The sequence below is a fragment of the Aotus nancymaae genome, unplaced genomic scaffold, assembly GCF_030222135.1.
Source record: "Aotus nancymaae isolate 86718 unplaced genomic scaffold, 86718_ANA_hifiasm-v0.15.2.pri h1tg000022l_1, whole genome shotgun sequence".
Lineage (NCBI taxonomy): Eukaryota > Metazoa > Chordata > Mammalia > Primates > Aotidae > Aotus > Aotus nancymaae.
This window is the reverse complement of record NW_026988435.1, coordinates 22,730,275-22,755,000: the sequence shown is the minus strand read 5'-3', so window position 1 is coordinate 22,755,000 and position 24,726 is coordinate 22,730,275. Positions and strand designations below refer to the sequence as shown.

The window sequence follows — 24,726 nt, the reverse complement described above, 5'->3', positions numbered from 1 at the left end:
ACACTCTTCAACATCCTCAGAAGATACAATCTTTCTCTGTATATATTCCAAATCTCTCTCCAATCCTTTCTTTCCTAATTATTCTCCATGCTATACTCTTTAGAGATTTAATATATCAGTATACACTGCTAGTTTAGATAGTTCTAGTTTGGGCACTAATTATCTCATCTATATATCTAATTTATCCAACTATATTGAATATATTTTGGAAAAAGAAGATAATTCTTGACATTTGTCATTTAAATTATTCATTTTTGTTTATTTCAAAACAATCCTAAATGTCTTTATCATGAAGAAATGTGTAATTTGTCTAAGGGCACACCAGAAGAGAGTCATCCCCTAATCAGACTGTGCTTGTGAGCTATGGAAAAGAAATACAGAGCAATGGAAGGTAAATGTGGTTAAGACGATGGATTCTCAAGCTAGAATACCTGGATTCAAATATTCATGGCTCTACCACTTACCAACTGAGTGACCATTAGCAGTTACTTAACCATTTTTTCCTACATTACCTATTATTTATAAAATGACAGTGATTATGATAATCTGTCTATCATATAGCTATTTTACTGAACAAATAAGTATATAAATGTAAAGTCCTTATAACAGTGACTGCCGTATATGAAACCCTCATGAAATATCACCTAGGTTGCCATGCCCAAAATCTAACAATTTGGACAGTCTAATCTCTCAATAGAGCCTTATTGTTTTCAGCTCTCCTGGCTGCCAGGAATAAAGTATATGAAGAAACTAATATTCTCTAGTGATATTTGCAAATACTAGAATTTTAAAAAGTGTTGGGAAATATTCCTAAAATATGCCTAGTACTTATTATCTTTTTGTTCCCCTTAGCACTGAAGGCTGCCCAAAGAGTTCAATAAATAGGTGTTTATTGGCCTAACTTCTCAGTCCCTCAGTTTCCAAATCTTAAAAATAGAAATAATACCTGCAGTATTCATATCACAACATTATTTTAAACATACAAATTTTAACATGCACATAAATCATTCTTTTTATAATAATAAAAGTTGAAAAGACATTTAGGAGGATGAGAGGAAGCAAATTTTTAAAGATTAAGACATTTTGCCATTTAACATTATAAAAGGAAGAGGTGGGTGAAAAAAAAGTTGCGATAAAAACTTAAAGGGACCAACAAATATGTAACTGTTTTGCAGTTGGAAAAACAATACACTTTAAGACACTAAGAGAAAACAAAATCAAATTCTAGCAATGCCTTGAATACAAACGGAGAAAAGAAGGAAGAAAGAACCCTGATTGAGGATAAGCCCAAGTTTAAAACGTTTATGAAAATACTCTCTACTATGAGAGGGAGAGAGAGAGTGAAAGAAAGAAAGACAAAATATGAACTGAGCATTAAAAAGCTCTCCATTGCCATTTACCAAATTGTGTTAAGCTGTGAACTACCCCAAATTCTAGAGCTTCATGAAGTTACTTTTTCTATTCTCAGCACTCGTGCTATATTTTTCTTTCATGTGTTCTATTTTACTTTCCTCTTTTTTGAGAATGTGGGTTTTTTTTTTTTTTTTTTTTTTATAGATTCGGGGGTACTTCTGCAGGTTTACTACATGGATATATTGCATAGTAGTGAGGTTTGGCCTTCTGATGTACCCATCACCTAAACAGTGAACATTGTATCCAATAGGTAATTTTTCAGCCCTTACTCTCCTCCCACTCTCTCTACTTTTAGTCTCTAGTCACTACTGTTTCTCTTCCTATGTTCTTATGGACCTTTTGTTTAGCTCCCACTGAGAACATACACTCAGTATTTGATTTTCTGTTGCAGTTTTTTACTTAGACTAATGACCTCCAAATCTATCCATGCTGCTGCAAAGACATTATTTTATTCTTTCTTATGGATGAGTAGTATTTCACAGTGTATATATACCACATTTTCTTTATCCAATCATTCACTGATGGATATAATATATCAGTATACACTGAGGCTGAAAGTGCAGGTGACTTTTTGATGAAATGGTTTCTTTTCCTTTGGGTAGATACTCAGCAGCAGGATTGCTGGGTCAACTGGTAGTTCCTATTTTCAGTTCTTTGAGAAATATCCATCCTATCTTCCATAGAGGTTGTACTAATTTACATTCCCACCAACAGCATATAAATGTGTATAAGTGTTCCTTTTCTCTTCATTCTCATCAATATCTGCTGCTTTTCAATTTTTTAATAATAGCCATTCTGACTAATGTGAGATGCTTTCTCATTATGGTTGTAGTTTGCATTTTTCTGATGATCAGTGATGTTGAGTCTTTTTCATATGTTTGTTTTGTCACTTGTATTATTTTGAGCAATGTCTGTTTGTGTCCTTTGCCCACAATGGGGTTGTTTGTTTGTTGTTGTTGTTGTAGAGTTGAGTTCCTTGTAGATTCTGGATAGTAGTCCTTTGTCAGATGCATAGTTAGCAAATATTTTCTCCCACTCTGTAGGTGGTCTGCTTACTCCATTGATTATTTCTTTGGCTGGCAGATGCTTTTTAGTTAAATTAAGTCCCATTTGTCTATTTTTGTTCTTGTTGCATTTGCTTTCAAGTTATTAGTCATAAATTATTTGCCTAGGCCAATAGTCTGAACAGTTTTTCCAGGGTTTTCTTCTAGGATTTTCATAGTTTCATGTTTTATATTTAAGTCTTTAATTCACATTGAGTTAATTTTTGTATATGGTGAGAGATAGAGGTCCAGTTTCATTCATGCCTATATATTGTAACTCCTTCAATTACAAATGAATTTTTCATTTCCAAAAGTTCTGCTTGTTTGTTTAAAGATATCTATCTCCTTTCATATGCTACATTGTTTTCCTGATGTTGTTGTGTTACTTTTCAACTTTCTTTTGGACCTCATTGAGCTTCCTTGTAATCTGTATTTTGAATTCTTTATCTGTCATTTCAAAATTTTCATTTTGGTTAGAATCCATTGCTAGCGAGCTAGTACAATCCTTTGAGGATGTCTCAACACTGCTTTTTCACGGTGCCCTGTCAGGGTCACCTCACATTTGGCACCACTGTCGGGGTCCTCTTCACCTGCTGAGTTTCCTCACACAGGGACAGCACTGTCAGGGTCACCCCACATTGGGTGACACTGTCAGGGTCACCACCTGTGGGGGCCTGTCCTGCAGACCTTGACTCAACGGTGGATGAATAAAGAGCACTGACACACAGATACTATGCTTTGTCAGTTTTGGCTGAGTGACTGAGCAGCCTACAGACTCCCTGGAGAGTGCTGTAAACAGAGAGCAGCTGCTGGCCTCCCCAGCCAGTGAGACTTGCAGTTATTTAGTAAAGTTTAATTGACAAAGGCTTGAGTCAATATCACTAGAGGTTAAAGGATCAAAGGACAGGTTCCAATGCCTAAAGCAAACACCATTAGTGGGTAGTATCCCAGTTGATCTCCCCTCAAGAGGGCCAACTGGCTCAAAGGTTAGTTTTAAGACTATATGAATAAACAAGCTAGCTAGGTAAATTACCCACATTCTTTTATATTGCACCCTAATCTCTCTAGCTCCCGTAAAGAGACTCTGGCTGCCTTCAGCCAAGAACTGTAGAAAAAAACCCTTAGGCCTTCCAAAAGGGTTTGAGACTATATTCTATAACTTTCTCTAATATTTTTGCCACACACTGAGTGAATTTCCACATTGCCAGAGTTCTTATACTTGTTTCTTCTCATCTGAAGAAGCTGTCACTTCTTGTTTTGATTTACTTTCATTTAGATGGGATTATATTCCCCATGAGGGTTGTGATTATAGTATAAGTTGAGTAGAGTCCTTTGGCTTTGATTCTTTAGCCTTGCATACTTCCTGTTAGTGTGTTTTATATCGGGCTTTGCAGTTCAATCTTCAGGCCAGTAGGTGGTGCTTATGGGGAAAAGCTGGCTGTGGCAGATGCAGATGATACGTGCTTGCTCTTGGTTTACTGGGAGGTGCTGAACTACCAAGCTCATCCATGAATACTTCAACGATGAGCACAGGCACCAGCTCTAACTAGAGTGACTGAGGGAGCTCCTGGTGAAATATGTCAAGATTTCTGAAGTAGGAGAGGGGGCTCAACCAGCTCCACCAGCTCCACATCCTGGGCAGACAAGAACACAATCTCTTTCCCTATCACACCTTTGTCCCAGGGCTGATGACTCTCAGTTCAGACAGACACTGTCATCTATCCCCAGGCCACAAGGTCACTGAAAGCCAGAGAATTCTTCACTGGAGTGGTTTCAGGGTGGGATCTCTTCCCTCAGCTCAATACAGACAGCTTTGTGGCTCTCCTGTTCGCCAATGTAGTAACAGTGATGCTTCATGGAGAAAGGGGTAATAGTCCTGCCTTTTAGTACATGCAGGTGAGTGTCAGCTGTGGTGGTATCAGTTGATTGGATCAGCTCAACCTCAGATCCCAGAGGGAATGATCAAGTGCCATCACAGGGCTAGGCAATCCCCTAATCTGCAGGTTCCTAAATGGCTCCCTGGACAGTGTGCATAATCCTGGAGAGACTACACCAGGACCAGACCAGCAAACATGTCCTTAAATTCCCAGAGTTCAGGGGCTGGCTATCATAGGAAGGGACAGGCTGGCCCCCAGGCTGCTAACAGAATGCTTTGGCAAGGGCAGGCAGAACACTCAGGGAGCTGCCGAATATTCCATCAGCATGAGCAGTGGAGACAGGCAGCTATAAGGTGCATGGCGCACTAATATCTCCCTCTGGCAGAAACAGTGGTTGAATTGGTCATTGTGGCACATGCAGATGCTGGTCTCCCTATTCTCTCCCTACAACTGCTGCTAATAAGATGAAAGCAGGAGACAGAGGGCAGAATGCAGGCCTCCGAGGGCTACAATTTCAAAAGGGTGCTAGGCAATAGCAAAATGCTCAGGCAAGGGTAGCCCTGCTCAGTGAGAGCAGTGAAAACTAACAGCTGTGGGGCCCATGACCTACTTCACCTTCCACCCAAAGAAGCAGTGGTGGTATCCACCATTGAGGTATGCAAAGATGTCCTGTTTTTCCAATCCCTCCTTGGCCTAGCAATGGTGGTGGCAGTTGCAGCAACAGCAGCAGGATCCCCAGGGCAGATTGTAGGCCTCTGGGGGCTGGGTTCTCAGAAGGGTGCCAGGCCACAGCCAAAATGCTCAGGCAGAAGCAGGTGGCTGTACTGTGAGCCTAGGGAAGGCAGGTTTCCTTTAGTGGAAGCAGTGAAAGCAAGGGTGCTCAGTGTGCTTGCTCCTCTACCTTGCAGCAGCAGCAGCAGCGATATTCATCTTTGGGGTGTACAAAAGTACTTGGCCTCTCCAATTCCTCCCCACTCCCTCCTGGCACAGCAACAGCAGCTGGAATTCCAGTGTGCTCTCTCTTTTACATGATGTATTCGAAGTGTGAATATTTACTATTTTGATTCATCTCCATGGAAGAAGAACCCAGTAGCTGCTTCTAGTCAGCCATCTTGAACCAGAAGCTCTTATTTTACTTTTATTTGTACTTTTTCTTTCAGAAAACTGTTTAAATATGTCATTAAAATAGTAAATTTGCAACTTTACATGAAATCTAGTTTAGAATTGATGAATTATTAGTGATGATATTCACATCATGAAAGTACTCAATAGCAACCAGCCAAATACATTACTCTGATGCATAAAAATATCCTGTGTCTGTTTCTGCAATATATGTTTATTTCAACATAAAAAAAGAAATTGTTTCTATAGTGGATTTTCACATGGAACAAGTAAAATGTTCTTGGCTGGATGTGTTGGCTTTCTATTAGAGGCATATTTTCTTCCAACAAACCATTAACTTACCAGTGTTGATGTTAGAAACAGCTTCCTACTAAAAATAAAAATGTACCATCATTGGGTTTCAGCTTTTATTTTAAGAGGATTTCTAGTGACTATGATACTTGTATGAAGTTCAGGGTGGAATCTATCACTAATACTATCCTAGAATAAAAATTGATATATAGATTTATTATTTCTAAGCCTAAATTATTAAAATATATTATATAGGTTTGAAAACATAATTCAACTCAGTAAGTACAATAGTCATAGTTAAGTAAACTTGTTCCACTACCCTCTAATCACCCTAAACATTTCTTCCCTTACTATTATACCACAGACTATTGGTTTCAACAGCAGAGGAAGTAAGGAGGTTAATTATCTGGAAACATGGCTATCCTTTCATTGTTCTCCTACTCAAGAATGTTATACAATTCACCCTTTTTTCGATTCAATTCTAAAAACCTAATCACATTTCCAACTTAAGTCCCCACTGTTATCCAATTTGCAGTTATTTTCTAATCTGTTTTCTAAGATGTACCATGCTCAGCACTTCTTGTATCTTTGTACAACTGTTATTCCTAGGACACCCACCTTTGTCTCTGTATCCAAACTCTACCTGTACTTTAAGAGTCACCTCAAGGTCCTTTTTCTTAGGGTAGCCTTCCCCCAGCATCTCTACCTCTTATTGACTTTGCCTTTTCAGAACCCTTTTAATCCTGGGGCAAGGCACTCATTCATTTACATTAATGATCAATACTGTACCTTCTTTACTAATGTTTTCATCTATGCTAGTCTTAGGACTCCAGGGAGACTATAAATGCATTGAAGACAGTAGTATAGTCTCTTTATACTGTGGATTAAATTTCAGAAAAAAACTAGCACAGGGATTTGCAAAGAATAAGTGCTTGATAAATATTAATATTAATTCTCACAAGATCTTCAAATATTTGAAAGATGAGAACAACTCTTGAGTTTAAATTTTTAAATTTGTTTATGATAGCTACTATGGCATTGAACCTGTTTTGATCCCCAGTCAACCCATTTAGTATAGTGGATGAAGAATCATCAAATGCTTCCAGCTGAATATACCTGTACTCTTTCCAGTAACAAAAATATAAATTCTCCTGCATCAAAGTTAGTTAACCTAACAAAAAGGAAGAGGATTTTTATTCTGAATGCTGAGTAGTTGGAAGAGCAGCTACATCTTTTACTTATCATTTGAGGTCTTTATTCATTTAACAACTATTTATTAGAATCCCACTATATATAGAAGATAAACCTGCTATAGACCAAATGCTCCCACTGTATGGTCCATTCCTTTATGCCTTGAAAATCTTCCAGTCTTCTCATGTCCTCTATTAAATGCAAATATACCAAAGAAAAGAAACATTTTGAGCCACTATTAGGCAACAACTGTCAGGATCATTTGATCACCTTCTGAATAAAAGAACAGCACCTAGCCAGCCAGGAACAGAGAGTATACAGAAGGTAATGTGATAAGTACTAAAGACAAACCTCATCTATAATCTGCCTAGGAAATTCCTGAATTCCCTTCTATACATGTAGGCAGTGGTATATTCAATTCCCTCTCATTTCCCTGTTTTTCTGGAGCCAACCTTTAAGTTTTTCTCAACTCTGGGATATACAGATGTATATATACATCCATATGCATATATATGCATACATATACATTTATGCATATACACGTGTGTGTGTGTGTGTGTGCGTGTGTGTGTTTAAAAGGTCTTTCTAGGTAAGATAGATTATAGAAAGGCAATTTCCAAAATGGCTCCAATAAATTCAAGTACAATTACTTTCCAGTTATAAATCATGTAACTTGGTGATATGGTTTGTTCGTGTCCCCATCCAAAATCTCATCTTGAACTGTAATCCCCATAATCCCCACATGTAAAGGGCATGATCAGGTGGAGGTAACTGGATAATGGGGGCAGTTTCCCCCATGTTGTTCTCATAATAGTGAGTGAGTATCACGAGATCTGACAGTTTTCTCACCATCTGGTATTTCCCCTGCTTGTATTTCTCCATCCCAAGGCCCTATGAAGAAGGTCCTTGCTTCTCCTTTGCCTTCTGCCATGTTTATAAATTTCCTGAGGCCTCCCCAGCAATGGGGAACTGTGAGTCAATTAAACCTTTCCTTTATAAATTACCCAGTCTCAGGCATTTCTTCATAAATGTATGAGAACGGACAAAAAGAAAAATCTTTTATTTATTTGTTATCTTCAGTAGCTTACTTAATCATTTGTCCTTGTTTAAACAATGCATTTTGAGACCCTATGCAAGTATAATTCTGTTCTCTAACCTAAGAGAAAGAAGTAATTTTTTTATCTCATAAAAGAAAGGCTAAACTTTTGTAAAATGCCAGTACAAATATCAACACATGTTATGTTTAATTAGTTGGACTAATATGAATGATCAGGTCATGGGAATGTCTGTGTATCAGCTTTTTACGATTTTTTCATCCTGATCTTTGAGAACTGAAAAATGCAGTTTTGCTGCCCTCTTGAGGAAAGACAAGAATCATTACACCTACTAATTTAGTAGTTTTCAGTATTCTCATTGTGTTAAGCTTATTGGAACTGATTAAATTACTGACTGTATTAATTAAGCCACAAATTAAAATAAGTTATGCAATACTAATCGTCTTTTAAACATCTCAAATTCCATCCTTATGGGTAAACATAAACAAAAATAATAAACATCTCAAAAAATCTTACAATCGCTACATTATAAAACTTTGAAAATAACCAATAAAAGGTACTGGGTCGGTGGAGCAGTGGCTCACACCTGTAATCCCAGAACTTTGGGAGGCCGAGCCAGGCGGATCACCTGAGACCAGGAGTACCAGACCAGCCCAGCCAACATGGCAAAACCCCGTCTCTACTATAACCACACAAATTAGCCAGGCATGATGGTGCGTGCCTGTAGTCCAGCTACTCAGGACCCTGAGGCAGAAGAATTGCTTGAACCTGGGAGGCAGAGGTTGCAGTGAGACAAGATCAAGCCACTGCACTCCAGCCTGGGTGACAGCGAGACTCCGTCTCAAAAAAATATAATGAAAACAAAAAGTTTTTCCTGGCAACAAGGAATAATCATTTACTCAAAGGAATTCAGAAAGTGTGTGGCTCACTTATAGTCCTGTATAAAATGTAATGACTACAATAACAAAAATAGGTATCATCCAAGTCTATTATAAATAAATTTATTCTTTTACTTGCAGGTGAATTCAAAATTTGTGGATGGTAACATACTACATTTCTATAATTTAAATCTTTCTCCCAATTCATGACAATAAAAAAGCAAACTCCATAAGGAGTAACTCCTTGTTTATTCAACAAGCATTTATTCAAAGCCTTCTATATGATCTTTATGAATAATGCCAAAGATCAGTTAGAAATCAATGAGTTATTTAATTCTTTTCTGTCTGCTCTCTGACACTTCAAATGTATGACCAAATTTACACTCAGCATAGAAGTCAGCTATTGAGAAACTGGTCCAGGTGTATACATCTTCACCCATTCTCCACCTGAACAATGAAACCATTAATATATATTAAGAGCTCTCTGCCTGCACAGTTCTAAAATTTTAAACATGAAAACTGAGAATCAACTTCCATATTATCAACCAGTCCCAACTTTGGATATGTGCATTGTATAATGGTACCAGAATGACCACTAGAGGTCGCAGGGGTCAGGGCTGTCCTTTCCTTTCTTCCACCATACACCACCACTAGTGCCCCCTCCCTTCAGCTTGGTTGCCCAGATTGCCCACTAATGCACTGTTTACCCTAAACTTCCCAGTGACTTATGTTCCAGTCTATTCTTTTTATAACATCTGCCTTTAGAATGTCTTAATCCTGATTCCCAGCTGTATTAACTAATTCAGGCTTAATGAGCAATCACTGATTGATGTCTTTGTCTTCTCATGTAGCATTTTTTTAACAGAGCCAGATAAGAAAAGCTTTGTGGTAATATAATAGAATGATTAGCAGTGCACCTATTTGTTTTTACAAGGTGGATATGATGATAATATATAAAAAAGAAAAACAAACTTATTTCTGTAGATTTAATTAATTTCTACCCTGAATGAAATATCAAGCATGTGTTATTGATTTTTCTGTTATGTTCAGCTAAAAAGTCCTTCAGTCTCGAGATTTCAGATGATAAAAAAGTCCAGTTCAGAACAGTCCACTGTGTAACAACAATCTTCATTTCAAGTTAAAACTTCTCTCTCCCAGCTTCAGGCTTGGAAGCCTGCAGTGGGCAAATGGATAAAGCTGGCTTCCTTTCTCTTCCTTGTTCACCCCCTCTCCTACTAAGTCAGGCACAGGGAATTGCACAGCTTCCTTAGTGCACAGCTGCCTCATTGACACCACTGTGATCTCGTATCATTGCTCTCTGGTCTCCAAGGCAGATTCTCCTCTAAAGGGTTTTTGGAGACAGCCCTCGAAGACCCTCGCACTGGAGTGCACCAATTGCCTCTCCTCCCACAGGCCACTTACTGCTCCTCCCTGCTGGCCCCTGGGCTTCTGGCTGCCTATTTCCTTCCTCAAGTCCCTTCACCATCAGCTGTACTCCAGGGGAGGATGCAGATCAGATGCTCTTTTTTGCATTCACACAGCTTTCACAGGAAATGCTACTGTTGTTCTCCCCATCGTGTATACGCCCTTACTCCCTGTTTAGTACTTTGTATGGTGCTGCCAGACAGAGGCACCTCCAGCCACAGCCTCTCACATTTAGCTTCCTCAGCCCTGAGCCAAATATGAGACTCTCTATCCCTCAGCCTCCAAGAGAGGCTCAACATCCTTACGTTCCTCAACATCCTTCTCCTCTTCCATAAAAGGGAAAGAAGAAGAACAGCATGTCAACAACACTCTCCAAAGAATTCCTGACTCTCAGCTTCTTTGACTTCAATCTGTTTCGAAACTCAAGTAAATGATTGTTTAAACCTGACTTTGTGTCACCATCTTTCTAGTTCCACATGAATAGTTTGGAACCTTTTCTAAAATATAGGACTACTTAAGAACCAGTATTTTGTTCCTGACCTTTGGGACTTGTACAAAACTGAAGAATTAGGGAAAATGTTATATATAATGTGACCTTGTGGGAAAGTTGTTACATCTTTTCACTTTTTTATTGTTTTTAATTTATTTTACAAATCTGTAAAATTAAGCCCATGCTTGCACCTACTTCATAGGGCCGTTGTCAGAATTTAGTGTGATAATGCACACTTTGACAGGAAAAAAAAAAGAGGCAGAATAGGACAAAGGCTGCTTTAAATAATGGAAAAGCTTGTGAAAGGAAAATAAATCTTGAGGTCCCAAAATCATCAAGCTAAAGGGAAAAGTCAAGCTGGGAACTAACTTAGGGCAAACCTGCCTCTCATTCTACTCAGTCACCCTGCTACGCACTGAGATGAATGCATATCTCACTGCCTCCTTTGAAGGGGCTAATCAGAAACTCAAAAGAATGCAACCATTTGTCTCTTATCTACCTATGACTTGGAAGCCCACTCCCTGCTTCAAGTTGTCCCACCTTTGCTTCCAATTGTTCCACTTTTCCAGACGGAACCAATGTTCATCTTTCACATGTTGATTGATGTCTCCTGTCTCCCTAAAATGTATAAAACCAAGTGTGCTCCGACCACCTTGGGCACATGTTGTCAGGCTGTGTCACAAGTGCACATCCTCAACCTTGGCAAAATAAACTTTCTAAATTAACCGAGACCTGTCTCAGATATTTGGAGTTCACAACCTTTAGGGGCTACACCTCAGTGCATTTAGGAAAAGAATAAACTTAAAGCTAAGACCTCATAAGGAATGTCACCCCACATTCCTGATACCTAATGTAAAACATTGCTGTTGTTATTGTGTTTAATTTCCACATAAATAGCAGTAATACTATCACCCTACTTTGGCAAAGTGAGGTTTAGAATAGCCCTTTACTTAATTAAAGTACTTCATAGATAAGTGTGCTAACAACCTTATCAGAGCTACCACTAATGAGCTCCAAACCAGATTTATCAACCCATCTTGAGTGTCTCCTCTGATTCTTCAGCCTCACCTATCTTGCGGGCCATTGGCTGCTTGCTCTGTAGTGACTGCAGCCACAGCAAGTCATACTAGGCTATCTAGCCATCCAGAATCTCTGGGTCCTCCTTCCACCTTTAAAGCAGTGTAACAATGCTGTAAATTTTCTCTGGAATGACCTTTAGCAAACAGGAGACAGGAGACATGAGTAAGCTGCTCACAGATAAATTTCCCCCACAATTCTCCATCTGATGGGTGGTTCTGAGGTACAGTTTGTTTTGTTATTGTTGCTTTTTTTTTTAGAGCCATGTAGCAGCGGCCCACTTGGTATATCATTGTGAATTTGCTGCTTCTTCTTCTCTAACTTCTTCTTTTCTTCACTGTAACTGCAGTGCAATGCATCTCCTAATTAAGCATTATCACTTCAACTTTGCCTAAGATTCTTTCTGTTAAGTTGAATATTAACTTAACTGTTAATAAGAAACCAGAAATAGCATCATATTTCATAACTTTTCCTTTATTGTGGAATAAATCTGGACAATACATCAATTTATTCTTTTTCTTGGGAAAAAAATAGAAATTTGGAGTTTGCACTGAGATAATTTGGTAAAGCACTAAATGTTTATTACTACTCACAGTATGATGAATTTAAATATCTGCTGTCTATATGCTGTATCAACCTAGTCCAGATCAGCATTATCTCTTGCCTGGACTTGTACCAAAAATTCCTAAATGACCTTCCTGACTCTAGCCTTAACCTGTTTCAACACATTGTCCTCCCTGCTGCCAGAATGATTCATCAGTCAAGATATACTAAGTGTTGTAATAAACAACCCCCTAAGTCCCAAAGTTTAACACAGCATCTGCCTATTTCTCACACATGTTCCAATTCAATGGGAGACAAAGATGGATTAAGGTCTGTTCCACCTAATCTTTTAAGGACTCACTTCCTTCTACCTAGTGGCTCCTTCAGCCCCCTAGAGTTTACATCTTATTCTAGATCCTGTGCCTCCCACCTGCCAAGTATCAAAGAAAGAAAGCATAGAAGATAGTGCACAATGTGATTAGACTCCCAGCCTATAAGGGGCACACATCACTTCTGCCCAACACCCCCCGTGATGGTTAATTTTATGTGTTAACTAAAATGATGTTTTTGAATGGTATTAATATTTAAATCAGTGAACTTTGTGTAAAGCAGATTGCCCTCCATAATGTAGATGAGCCTCATCCAATCAGTGGAAGGCCTGAATATAATAAAAAGACCACCCTCTTCAAGCAAGAGGGAATTCTTCAGCAAACTACCTTCAGATTTCATTGGCATCATAGGCTCTCCTGAGTCTCTCTGCCTGCCAGTTCACACTGCAGATTTTGGACTTCCCAGCCTCTATAATCACATGAAACAATTTCTTATAATAAATCTGTGTCTGTCTATCTATCTATTCATCCACACTATTGGTCCTGTTTCTCTTGTGAGTCCTGACTAATACACACCCTTGGCCAAAAGTCAGGTATATAGCCCCTAACTGCAAGGGAGCTTGGAAATGTAGCTTGTAGAAGCAGCAGCAAGACATGAAAAATGGCAAGAAAACTTTCCACAATAGATATATGATCATATAACTTCTGTATTCAATCCATTGTTTTATTGCCCTTGGAACAATATGAAAATTTATTATCAAGGTGTCAATTCTTTAGAGCCTTATTTTTATCTCCAGTAGGGCCTCTGACTCTCTCACTAGCAGTATACAGTCAGATGTATTTACTCTGATAGATCTCACTCTCTATTGACTCCAGCTATTCCTCATGCACTGTTAATAATAATAGCTACCATTTATTGAGCACGTGCTATCTGTCAAGCACTGTCTCAAAAATGTAAATGTATTTTCTTATTTAATCCTTACAACTTGTGAGTTTAGTATATGATATGGTTTTGCTGTGTCCCTCCCCACCCAAATCTCATCTCGAATTGTAACTCCTACAATTCTCACATGTCGTAGGAGGAATCCGGTAGAAGGTGATTAAATCATAGCGGCAGATCTTTTCTGTGCTGTTCTCATAATAGTGAATGAGTCTCAGGAGATTTGATGGTTTTTAAAACGGTAGTTTCCCTGCACAAGCTCTCTCTTTGCCTGTTACCATCCATGTAAGACATGACTTGTTCCTTCCTTGCCTTCTGCCATGATTGTGAGGCCTCCCCAGCCATGTGAAACTGTAAGTCCAGTAAACCTCTTTCTTTTGTAAATTGCCCAGTCTCTGGCATGTCTTATCAGCAGCATGAAAACTGACTTATCCAGTAAATTAGTACCAGTAAAGTAGCATGCTGCTGAAAAAATATCCAAACATGTGAAAGCAACTTTGGAACTGGGTAACAGGCAGAGGTTAAAACAGTCTGGAGGGCTCAGAATAAAACAGGAAAATGTGGGGAAGTTTGGAACTCTCTAGTGACTTGTTCAATGGCTTTGACCAAAATGCTGATAATAATAGGGACAATGAAGTCCAGGCTAAGGTTATCTCAGATGGAGATGAGAAACTTCGAAAATAGAGCAAATGTGACTCTTGTTATGTTTTAGCAAAGAAACTGGCAGCATTTTGTCCCTGCCCTAGAGATTTGTGGGACTTTGAACTTGCGAAAGATAATTTAAGGTATCTGGCAGAAGAAATCTATAAGCAGCAAAGCATTGAAGAGGTGACTTGGGTGCTGTTAAAGGCATTCAGTTTTAAAAGGGAAACAGCATACAAATTTGAAAAATTTGCAGCCTGACAACACAATAGAAAAGAAAATGCCATTTTCTGAGAAGAAATTCAAGTCATCTGCAGAAATTTGCATAAGTAACAAGGAGCCAAATGTTAATGCCCAAGGCAATGGAGAAAATGTCTCCAGGGCATGTCAGAGACCTTTGAGGCAGAGACTTAGATTTTACAGGATGTATAGAAATGCCTGGAACCAACCAAAATGCCCATCAATAATAGACTAGACAAAGAAAATGTGGCACATATACACCATGGAATACTATGCAGCCATAAAAAATGATGAGTTCGTGTCCTTTGTAGAGACATGGATGAATCTAAAAACCATCATTCTCAGCAAACTGACACAAGAACAGAAAACCAAACACCGCATGTTTTCACTCACAGGCGGGTAATGAACAATGAGAACACTTGGGCACAGGAAAGGAAACAACACTCACTGGGCTAAGTGGGGGAGGTGGAGGGAAGGGGAAGGGAGGGATAGTGGGGGGCGAGAAAGATGAGGAGGGATAACACCAGGAGAAATACCTGATGTAGGTGATGGGTCGGGGGAGGATGGAGACAGCAAACCACCACGGCATGTATGTACCTATGCAACAATCCTGCAGGATGCAGGATGTGTACATGTACCCCAGAGCCCAAAGTACAATAAAAAATAAATAAAAATAAATAATAAAAAAAGAAACTGAAAATACTGAAACCATATGACCCGACAATTCAACTTCTCAGTGTTTAGTCTATAGAAATTTTCACACAGTTCCTCACTCTGAAACTCTGTACAGAGATATAAAAATATGTTTAATTCATCACTCTTATAACAAGGCATTAAGAAAATGTAATGGTTGATCAAATAATGGTGTTAAGACAAAGAGGACCATAGATTTATAATTTTAAATAAAACTTGGTTATTTACTAAGAATCACATTGCAGGAATGAAGGAGGGACATATTTACTATCCAGAGACTGAGTAAACACTATATACCTCAGTTCCTTAGTATATCAAAATCATAGACTTCCTTTAGTATATGAGCACTTCCTTAAAAAGCCCTCCAAGAATTTACTTGGGTTTTCAGGGGAACTGAAGCCTTCTGACATTCACATAGACCTGATGATATTCAGTAGGGACGGGAGAGTAGACTTCATCGATATATGTTATCAATCTTCAAATGGCTGTCAGAAAGATATGCTGATAAGATGTTTTTAAAAAGGGATTGGACTGCCTTTTCAGTAAAACATAAGTACCTATTATTTTGATAACATTAATTACTAGGAGTTAATAATTATTTAATAAAGATCTCTCATTTAACAAAAAAAATGCCTGGATGCCCAGGCAGAAGTTTGCTGCAGGGGCAGAATGATCATGGAACCTCTGCTAAGGCAGTGAAGAAAGGAAATGTGGAATCAGAGCTCCCACACAGAGTCCCTACTGGGGCACCAATTAGTGCAGCTGTGAGAAGAGGGCCACCATCCTCCAGACCCCAGAATGGTAGATCCACCAACAGCTTGCACCGTGTACCTGGAAAAGCCACAGACATAACATCAGCCCATGAAGGCAGCCAGGAGTGGGGCTGTACCCTGCAAAGCCACAGGGCAGAGCTGCCCAAGAAGATGGGAGCCCACCCTTGCATCAGCATCACCTGAATGTGAGACACGGAGTCAAAGGAGATCATTTTGGAACTTTAAGATTTGACTGCCCTGCTGGATTTTGGACTTGCATGTAGCCTATAGCCCCTTTCTTTTGGTCAATTTATCCCACTTGGAATGGCTGTATTTACCCAATTCTTGTACCCCTATTGTATTTAGGAAGTAACTAACTTGCTTTTGATTTTACAGGCTCATAGGCAGAAGTGACTTGCCTTATCTCAGATAAGACTTTGGACTGTAGACTTCTGAGTTAATGCTGAAATGAGTTAAGCCTTTGGGGGACTGTTGCAAAGGCATGATTGGGTTTAAAATATGAGGACATGAGATTTGGGAGGGGCCAGAGTGGAATGATATGGTTTGGCTGTGTCCCTACCCAGCTCTCATCTTGAATTGTAACCCACAATCCCCACGTGTCATGGGAGGAACCCAGTGGAAGGCAATTAAATTATGGGAGCAGATTTGAGTCTCATGAGATTTGATGGTTTTAAAAATGGAAGTTTCCCTGCACAAGCTCTCTCTTTGCCTGCTGCCATCCATGTAAGATATGACTTGCTCCTCTTTGCCTTCTCCCATGATTGTGAGCCCCCCAGCAAGCCATGTGAAACTGTAAGTCCATTAAACCTCTTTCTTTTGTGACTTGCTTAGTCTCAGGTATGTCTTTATCAGCAGTGTGAAATGAACTAATACAGTATAACATCTACCTTACAAATAGAAAAATTGTGGCACAGAAAAGTTAGGTAATTCACCCAAGTCAGATAGCAAGTAAACAGTAAAAGATAAAATAAAATAAAATATTTAAACCCCTCATCTAACTTGAAAGTCTCCCTCACCCCCAGTTCCTCTTTGCCATACCTCACCAGTATCAGCCTCTTTATCTGTCTAACACCTTCCTTATCCTCAAGATATCTATTTAAAATTCTCTCGTTTCAGGAGCCATTTATGACTCCATAGACTTCACAAGGTTTACCTAGTAAAGCTTTCATGGGATCTTTTACTTCCCATATAGTAGCACATTTATTATAACTACTTGTCTAATTGTTCATCATCTCCTTTAGAGTTTAGATTCAAGGATAGCAGAACTACACACACACACACACACACACACACACACACACATCACAGAGAGACAACAAAAGACTTCATTTACGATGTTAACAAAAAGATAAAATATGCAGTGCACTAAATATCACTCATTACCCCCTGTAGATCTACTCTTTTCTCTTCTCTGTGTCCCAGGAGATTGGCATTTGTGAACCACATCAATGGTCACCTTTGTTCTCTGGCTTCTGTTGGGTTTGGCCAATAGAAGACACTGCCAGGTAATCGGATCGCAAGAGAAGAGCAAGGTCAGGGTGTGTCCTTCCCTGAGTTGTCTGTGTCCCTTTACAGATGGCCACCCCTTGTGTAGGGCATGAATCTATTGTAAGTGCCCCCTCCAGAGCCTGGTACACTCCTTCCAACTTTATGTTACTCTGTGCTGTTGCTAGCCCCAGGATATTTTACTGCCTGTCTTCTTCAGGGTTCTTCAGAGAAACAGAACCAGTAGTATATGGATATAGATGTAAATACATGAGATGAGACTTACTATAGGAATTGGCTCACTCAATTATGTAGGCTGAGAAGTTCCACAGTCTGTCATCTTCAAGCTGGGTAACCTGGAAAGCCAGTGAAGTAGCTCAGTCTGAGTCCAAAAGCCTGAGAGCCTTGCAGAATCACTGGTGCAAGTCTCGGAGTCCCAAGACCAGAGAACCTGGAGTTCTGATGTCCTAGGGCAGGAAAAGAAAGTTGTTTCAGCTCCAAAAGAAAGAGGGTGTTCTGTCTTTCTTCTGCCTTTTTGTTCTATCTGGGCCTTCAGCTGATTGGATGGTGCTCGCTCACACTGAGTGAGAGTGGATCTTCCTTACGCAGTCTGCTGACTCAAATGTCAATCTTTTCCAGAATCCCCCTCAAAGACCCAGAAATAATGCTTTACCAGCTCTCTGGGTATTACTTAATCCAGTCGAGTGTACACCTAAAATTAGTCTTTACACTGTCCCTTATTGAGTCTCCTTTACCCTTTCCTCACCTTTGAAAATGATCCCTTCATCAAACTCCCCTTCATTAGCCCATTTGAATATTTGCTATACCTTTCTTGCTCTGACTTATACACAGGAAACCTAATAAGAAATGTGTAAAATTTATGTTAAGAAACTACATAACACTAGTAATGGACAACAACAAAAAAATAGGTATGAACAAATTAAAAAAGCATAAAGTATACCATATTTCTGAACAGGAAAAATCGACATGATAAAGGTATAAACCTCCATTAATTAAGTCATAATTTTAAATTGATTCTAGTAAAAATTCTAGCAATACATTGGACTATAGAAGCTAATCTTAAAGTTTCTATGAAAATATAAGCAAAAATAAATAGAAAAAATCTAAAAAGAAGAGTAACAAGGAGGAAGTAGCCCTACAAATTATGAGATATATTATAAAGCTATAATATTAAGATAATACAGTAACTGTTCAAAACTAGATAAATAATTCATTGGGATAGAAAATAAAGTCCAAATATAGACCTAAATATAAAAAATAATTTAGTATGTCATGTGATATTGTTTTAAATCAGTTGAATAAAAATGAATTTGTAATAAATGACTTGGAGACAATCTGGATATAAACTGGAAAAAAAAATAAGGTTCTTTTTCTTAATCTCAGTTAATTTGGGCCCCCTTGCCACTTTCCCCTGAGGTTGTGTTTAAATTCTGGGGCTATCTGTAGTATCCAAGCATCAAAAGGAGACCATCTGGCTCTGTGTGTAATCCAAGCCTGGGGATACACACTGGCATACTCATTGCCTCCTCTGAAGGAAACACGCCTCATCCCTGTCTGCATGGCTCCTTCAGGTGCAACACAATCTCTGCTGCTTCTGGGAGACTACTAGAGATTAAGACTCATTCTCCATTCATACCGTGCTGGGGTACAGAACATCTGAATGATGATCTAAGGTGCCAGGTACCTAGACATGTCATGCAGTCATTTCTTCCCAAATATGACACTTAAGGAGAATGGTTGTGTTAAGTGTTCTTAATAGTCCTACATACAGGAATGTATATCTCTAGTGACTAAGGCATTGTTAGATTATAGGTTTATAAGCTCAAAGACAGGCAGCACAGTGGGTAAGTCAGGACTCATCCAGGCAACAGAGACAGATGGGATCTTCTCATCTGCCCACTGTTATTCCTAGGGAGCAAGGAATTATTCACAAATTTCACAAATTCATCTGGAATTTTCTATCTGCCTAGAAAAGCTCTAACCTCCTCAAATCCTCAGCTCTGACTTTTTGTTCTCTTTGAGGCTTAGCATTTTGGAAAAGAAAAGCCCAGGAAAGAATGGAAACAAATATGATTTCACCAAACCTTCATGCTCCACATTTCTCTATAGGAAATGAGCACAGAACAGCACAGTGTCTTGAAGAGAGGAAAGGGAAAAAGGATGAAGGAGAGAAAAAGTTGAGATTTCAAAAATCTACAAAGTGCCATCTTCATCATGTAAAAAGATCACTTACACAGATATTTTATGTCACAGCAAACCCAACTAGAGAATCAACTGATCCACTTGACTATAATACATAATCATATCCATGAATGAAAGTGAGAAAACAGAGATTAATCATGCCTTGGTGTTTTGGTGACTCAAGCATTTGAGAAGTGATTAGATCATGGAAGTGAAGGCCTCATGATTAGGTTTAGTGCCCTTATAAAACAGGCCCAAGAGAGACCCATTGCTCCTTCTGCCATGTGAGAGGAGGGTGAGGAGATGGCCCTCACCAAACACAGCTGGCACCTTGATCTTGAATTTTGCAGTCTCTAGAACCATGAGAAATAAATATTTGTCTTTTAAAAACCCCCTGGTTTATGCTATTCTGTTATAGCAGCCTGAATGGACTGACCCATTATAGCACAGCTGTCTTGTTTCCTTTCTGCAGTCTCACTCTTGCCCTGCAACCCTAACCTTTAGACTACTCCCTGTTCTAGTCTTGGCTCAGGTGGCCCTCACATCCCCACATCATTAGTGCTTCCTTCCACTCCAAATACAGATCCCAGTCCGCCCTCACAAAGTCACCAGCCCAGCTCCCAATATGTGGCTTGAGAAGGTCTTCTGTCATGTGCAAATAAAATACTGATCCAAATCACAAATATCAACATGGTCTGTCATTTGTTTTATAAGTTTTCTATTTTGTGTCTAAGAATCATGATTTTTTTTTCCTTTATGTTTAGATTTTCTATTCAATTCCATCACTAGCACTGTCTGTTGACATTATTTTTGCAGTTATTTTTCATAAAGAAATGTAGTCTTAATACTTCATCAATCATTATGTTCCTAGGAATAAGCAGAGATAATAACAGCCCCTGTAAACTAGAGATGCTACACAATATTCTAGCTCTAAGAAAAAGGAAAACACTGTTGCTAGTTGGGGTAAGGGGATAAGTGGACCTCATCTTGAGGTATAAGAACATTGGATTTGGTAGTTTGGCACAGTGAGTATATGAAAAAGCTTTGGAACCAGGCAGACGAGGGTTTGAGTCTGCCATTTGCCAGTCCTGTGACCATCTTAAGGTACAGTTTCTTCATTGGTAAATAAACATTTTAATAGCCCATCTCTTATGGAGCTGTCATAGTAAATAAGATAATGCATGTAGTGCAATTTCCAAAGTTTCTGGTGCATAGTCAGACTGATAAAATGTTAGCTATTTTTGTTTTATTTTTATCGGAAATAGCAGAGGCTTGGAGATGAAATGAAAGCTGACATTACCCAAGACATTAGAAAATAAGTCAAGGGTGAATTTGTGAAATTGTTGGTCAAAATATTTTTATGTCATTTTTGATAAATCACTGGAAGGATCTTGAGAACTATATGCCAATGACTAACATTAGCATTAGTAAAGATGGCACACTGTAACAAAGTTCAGAATACATAAAGACAGAGATAGACACATACATACAGATACCCCTACACATTTGAAACCTCCTAAGAAGATGGCCACATGATTTCTATAAGTCATCCCTGACTTCAGCTGTTACCAACAAGTAACCAAATATTTAATCCCACATGAAGATATAAAACAATGTTTATAAATTATTTCATTACATGCAAGAATAGCTTACAGCCATAACTCATGTGCAGGAAATGCAAATCTGAGCCCACCAGTTACATAGGCAAGAAACAGAGCTTTATTTTTCTAAAATTCAACACAATATGTCAAATTCCCATTCAGAAACTAAATTGCAAGATATTCAAGGCACCCTGCCTCCCATCCCTGATCCAGCCCACTCCCTTCCCTAGGCCAGGAAGAGAGGAGTGAAGCAGGATCAAAAACAAGTGAAGCAGAATCAGTAACAATACCACTTGTAGTCAATCACAGCCTGAGGGAAGAGAAAAACTCATTGATACCGATACTGTCTTTACTTAATATATTAATATTTTATTCATAATGTACTTTTGCTTAATTTTGATATTCAAATATGACATTAAAATATTGAGTTTTCAGGAATGGAGAACCAAATACGATATATTCTCACTTATAAGTGAAAGCTAAGCTATAATAACACAAAAGCATAAGAATGAAGTAACAGACCCTGGGGACTGAGCTGGGGGATGGCTGGGGGTGGATAAGGGATAAAATACTACATATTGAGTACAGTGTATGCTGCTCAGGTGGCAGGTACACTAAAATCTCAGAAATCACCAGTAAAGAACTTATCCACATAACCAAAAACTACCTGTGCTCCAAAAACTACTGAAACAAAAATAAAATTTTTAAAAGCTAAATACATAAATAAAATAAAATATTGAGTTCCAGCATTTTATCCAGACAAGAAACGACCCTGCTTTACACAGGGCAGGAACTGGTGCTAGATTTCCATTCAGGCTATGAATAGAAGAAGTCTGGACCAGCAAGAAAAGACAGTGATACTGAGAATCAAGGCGTGCAGCAAGGATAATCTCATAAACAAAAAGGGAAGCAACAGAAAGGAAATCTAAAAATTCCCTGAGGTCTTTGATCAGAGAACACAGTGTAGATGTTCCAGGGGCTCATTTAAGACATTGACTAGTTACTATGTGACCTGAAGCAGCTCATGCCACTACTCTGAACCTGCTTTTTTATCTGCCAAAAAAAAAAAAGAAGAAGAAAAGAAAAAAAGAGTATCAAAAACTACTTTTGGGCATTCTTACAGGACTATGTGCTTAGTAAAATGTAAGGCTTTGTCATTACAGCAATATATTCATTTTGACAAAATTTCACAGTGAAATAATTTGGATGTTTTCTAGATTATTTTATGTTGGCGTTTTACTGTGAAAACCAATAAACCCAGGGGCTGGCACTGTGTTTATTATCTAAGGACAAAAGTTTTGTGCATATCTTTAGGTTATATAATGCCTGGTACTAAAAGAAACAAGCAAATAAAACCAATTTACAGATTCCATCTAGAACAGATATAATACAATATTAATCTATGTCAATAAAAATATCAAAGTATAAAAAAAATTTTTTTTTGAGATAAGAGTCTCACTGTGTCACCCAGGTTGGAGTGCAGTGGTGCAATCTCAGCTCACAGCAACCTCTGACTCCCAAGTTCAAGCGATACTCCTGCCTCAGCCTCCCAAGTAGCTGGGATTATAGGCACCCACCACCATGCCCAGGTAATTTTTTTTTTTTTTTTTTTGTATTTTTAGTAGAGACAGAGTTTCACCATGTTGGCCAGGCTGGCCTGGAACTCCTGACTCAAGCAATCTGCCTGCCTCGGCCTCCCAAAGTGCTGGGATTACAGGCATGAGCCACCGCATCCTTCCTAAAAATAGTATTTAAAAATTGACTTGAGTGTAACTTCTAGAAAGTATAAAAATACTACTTTTAAACTGCCTTGAGTGTAACTTCTAACCCATATTTCTAAAAACCCACAGAAGTACTCAAACACCACATTGGTCGAAGATGTAAGAAGGGGACTTTTATAGTCTGCTGTTCTGCCTTTTCTTTCCCATCTCAGATCTTCAGTTAGGTAGTTAAAGCAACCTCTCATAAGAAAGTGCCATATCTAATAAAGATAGCAGAGAGGTCAAGAAGCAATCAAGAGTCAGGAACTGAGTCTCAAAACCCTTGTTCTCAGTCCTTTAGGTAGTTTCACTTCACTCTAACTCTCAATGGTCAGTGGAATCACACTCTATGGATTTTGCTACCTATTGCTTGGGAGAAAACTTTAAAACTTCAGGCAATCCATCCCCAGTTCATCAGCTCTCACCTTAGGAACACTGCTCAGGGTGGGTACAAAGACAGTCATTTCTTCCTCTCACCATAGCCACGTTTTCTGCCCTCCGTGCTGCCCTCCACTGTCTGTACTAATACTACTCTTATTCAGCCCCAAGTATTACTTCCAGGGATTTCCTCAGATCACAAATCTTTATACAATATTTGGAATTTCATGTGATTCCAAAGCAGAAAAAGTGCAGGAAGCTCCTGCCATTTCTATCACACCATCTAGAGTCCTCTCCTCCCACTTATTTACCTTAATGAAAAGAGGAAACTGGAAGAAACAATCTCTTCCCGTTAAAAAAAAAATCCCCTTTATTAATCAACCAAAAAATGCTACTTCATGACTCCACTATGTTCCTTTCCTTTTATTTTATTTTTTTTTGTAGAGACAGGGTCTCACTTTGTTACCCAGGCTGGTCTCTAACTCCTAGGCTCAAGCCATCCTCCCACCTTTGGCCTCCCAAAGAAAGTGTTGGGATTACAGGCGTGAGCCTTCGCACCTTTCCGGCCTCCTTTACTATTTGACATACTCCCTCTCTTCACTCTTCAGCTGTAACTTCTTTCTCCTGGCTTAATCACCTATCAGAGACCTTCCCCAACAACTCATGTAGATTTCCCTCTAGACTGCTCCATTACTCTATCGCACTACTGTTCAACCCTTTCTCAATTCTTATCCCAATACAAATTGTAAATGTTCATCAGTTATTTTTAATGCTTTTTGTTTATAATCCTAAAAGATACATTGAGTTCCACAGGAATGTTTTTGCTGTACTCACCTCTGCATTTCAGTGCCTCGCTCACGGCCTGACACATAATACTGTCAAGAACTGGGAAGGGACTGAATTTTGCCCTACTCACAAGCCAATAAGTTTGCTGCTACAGTTTCATTGATGCCAGTAGAAGACAGGAGACTCAGGGTCAGAGAAGAAGAACAGCTTATTAATCACAACAATAGCAATAGCCAGAATTTTGGTATTTTGGGGACAGTATCTCGAGCCCCAAGTCTGCAGGGTGACACAAAAGGACCAAAAGATACCTGAACACATAGTGGGTTGTGATACAGGAGAGGAATGCTGAGTTCAGGGTTGCAAAAATTGTATATATAGTGGGCAGCAAGCATGTATGCCCTTTGCTCCAAAGGGAGACCCAATCCCTAGCTTCCAAGGTCATTCACTGTATGAACATCACTGAAAAGATTTTCTGGGACAAAGGGCAGTCTG

At 38.9% G+C, this 24,726-nt stretch overlaps 1 protein-coding gene across 6 annotated transcripts in view; it reads right to left on the bottom strand.

Annotated features, from left to right (window-relative positions):
• CHODL (chondrolectin) overlaps positions 1 to 24,726 on the bottom strand; it is a 411,269-nt gene that overhangs the window by 309,123 nt on the left and 77,420 nt on the right. For all 6 annotated transcript variants that reach the window (XM_064380056.1, XM_064380053.1, XM_064380055.1 and 3 more), the window contains exon 2: positions 17,794 to 17,974. The gene's annotated coding sequence lies outside the window, so the exon portion shown is untranslated. The remainder of the gene's footprint in view (positions 1 to 17,793; positions 17,975 to 24,726) is intronic.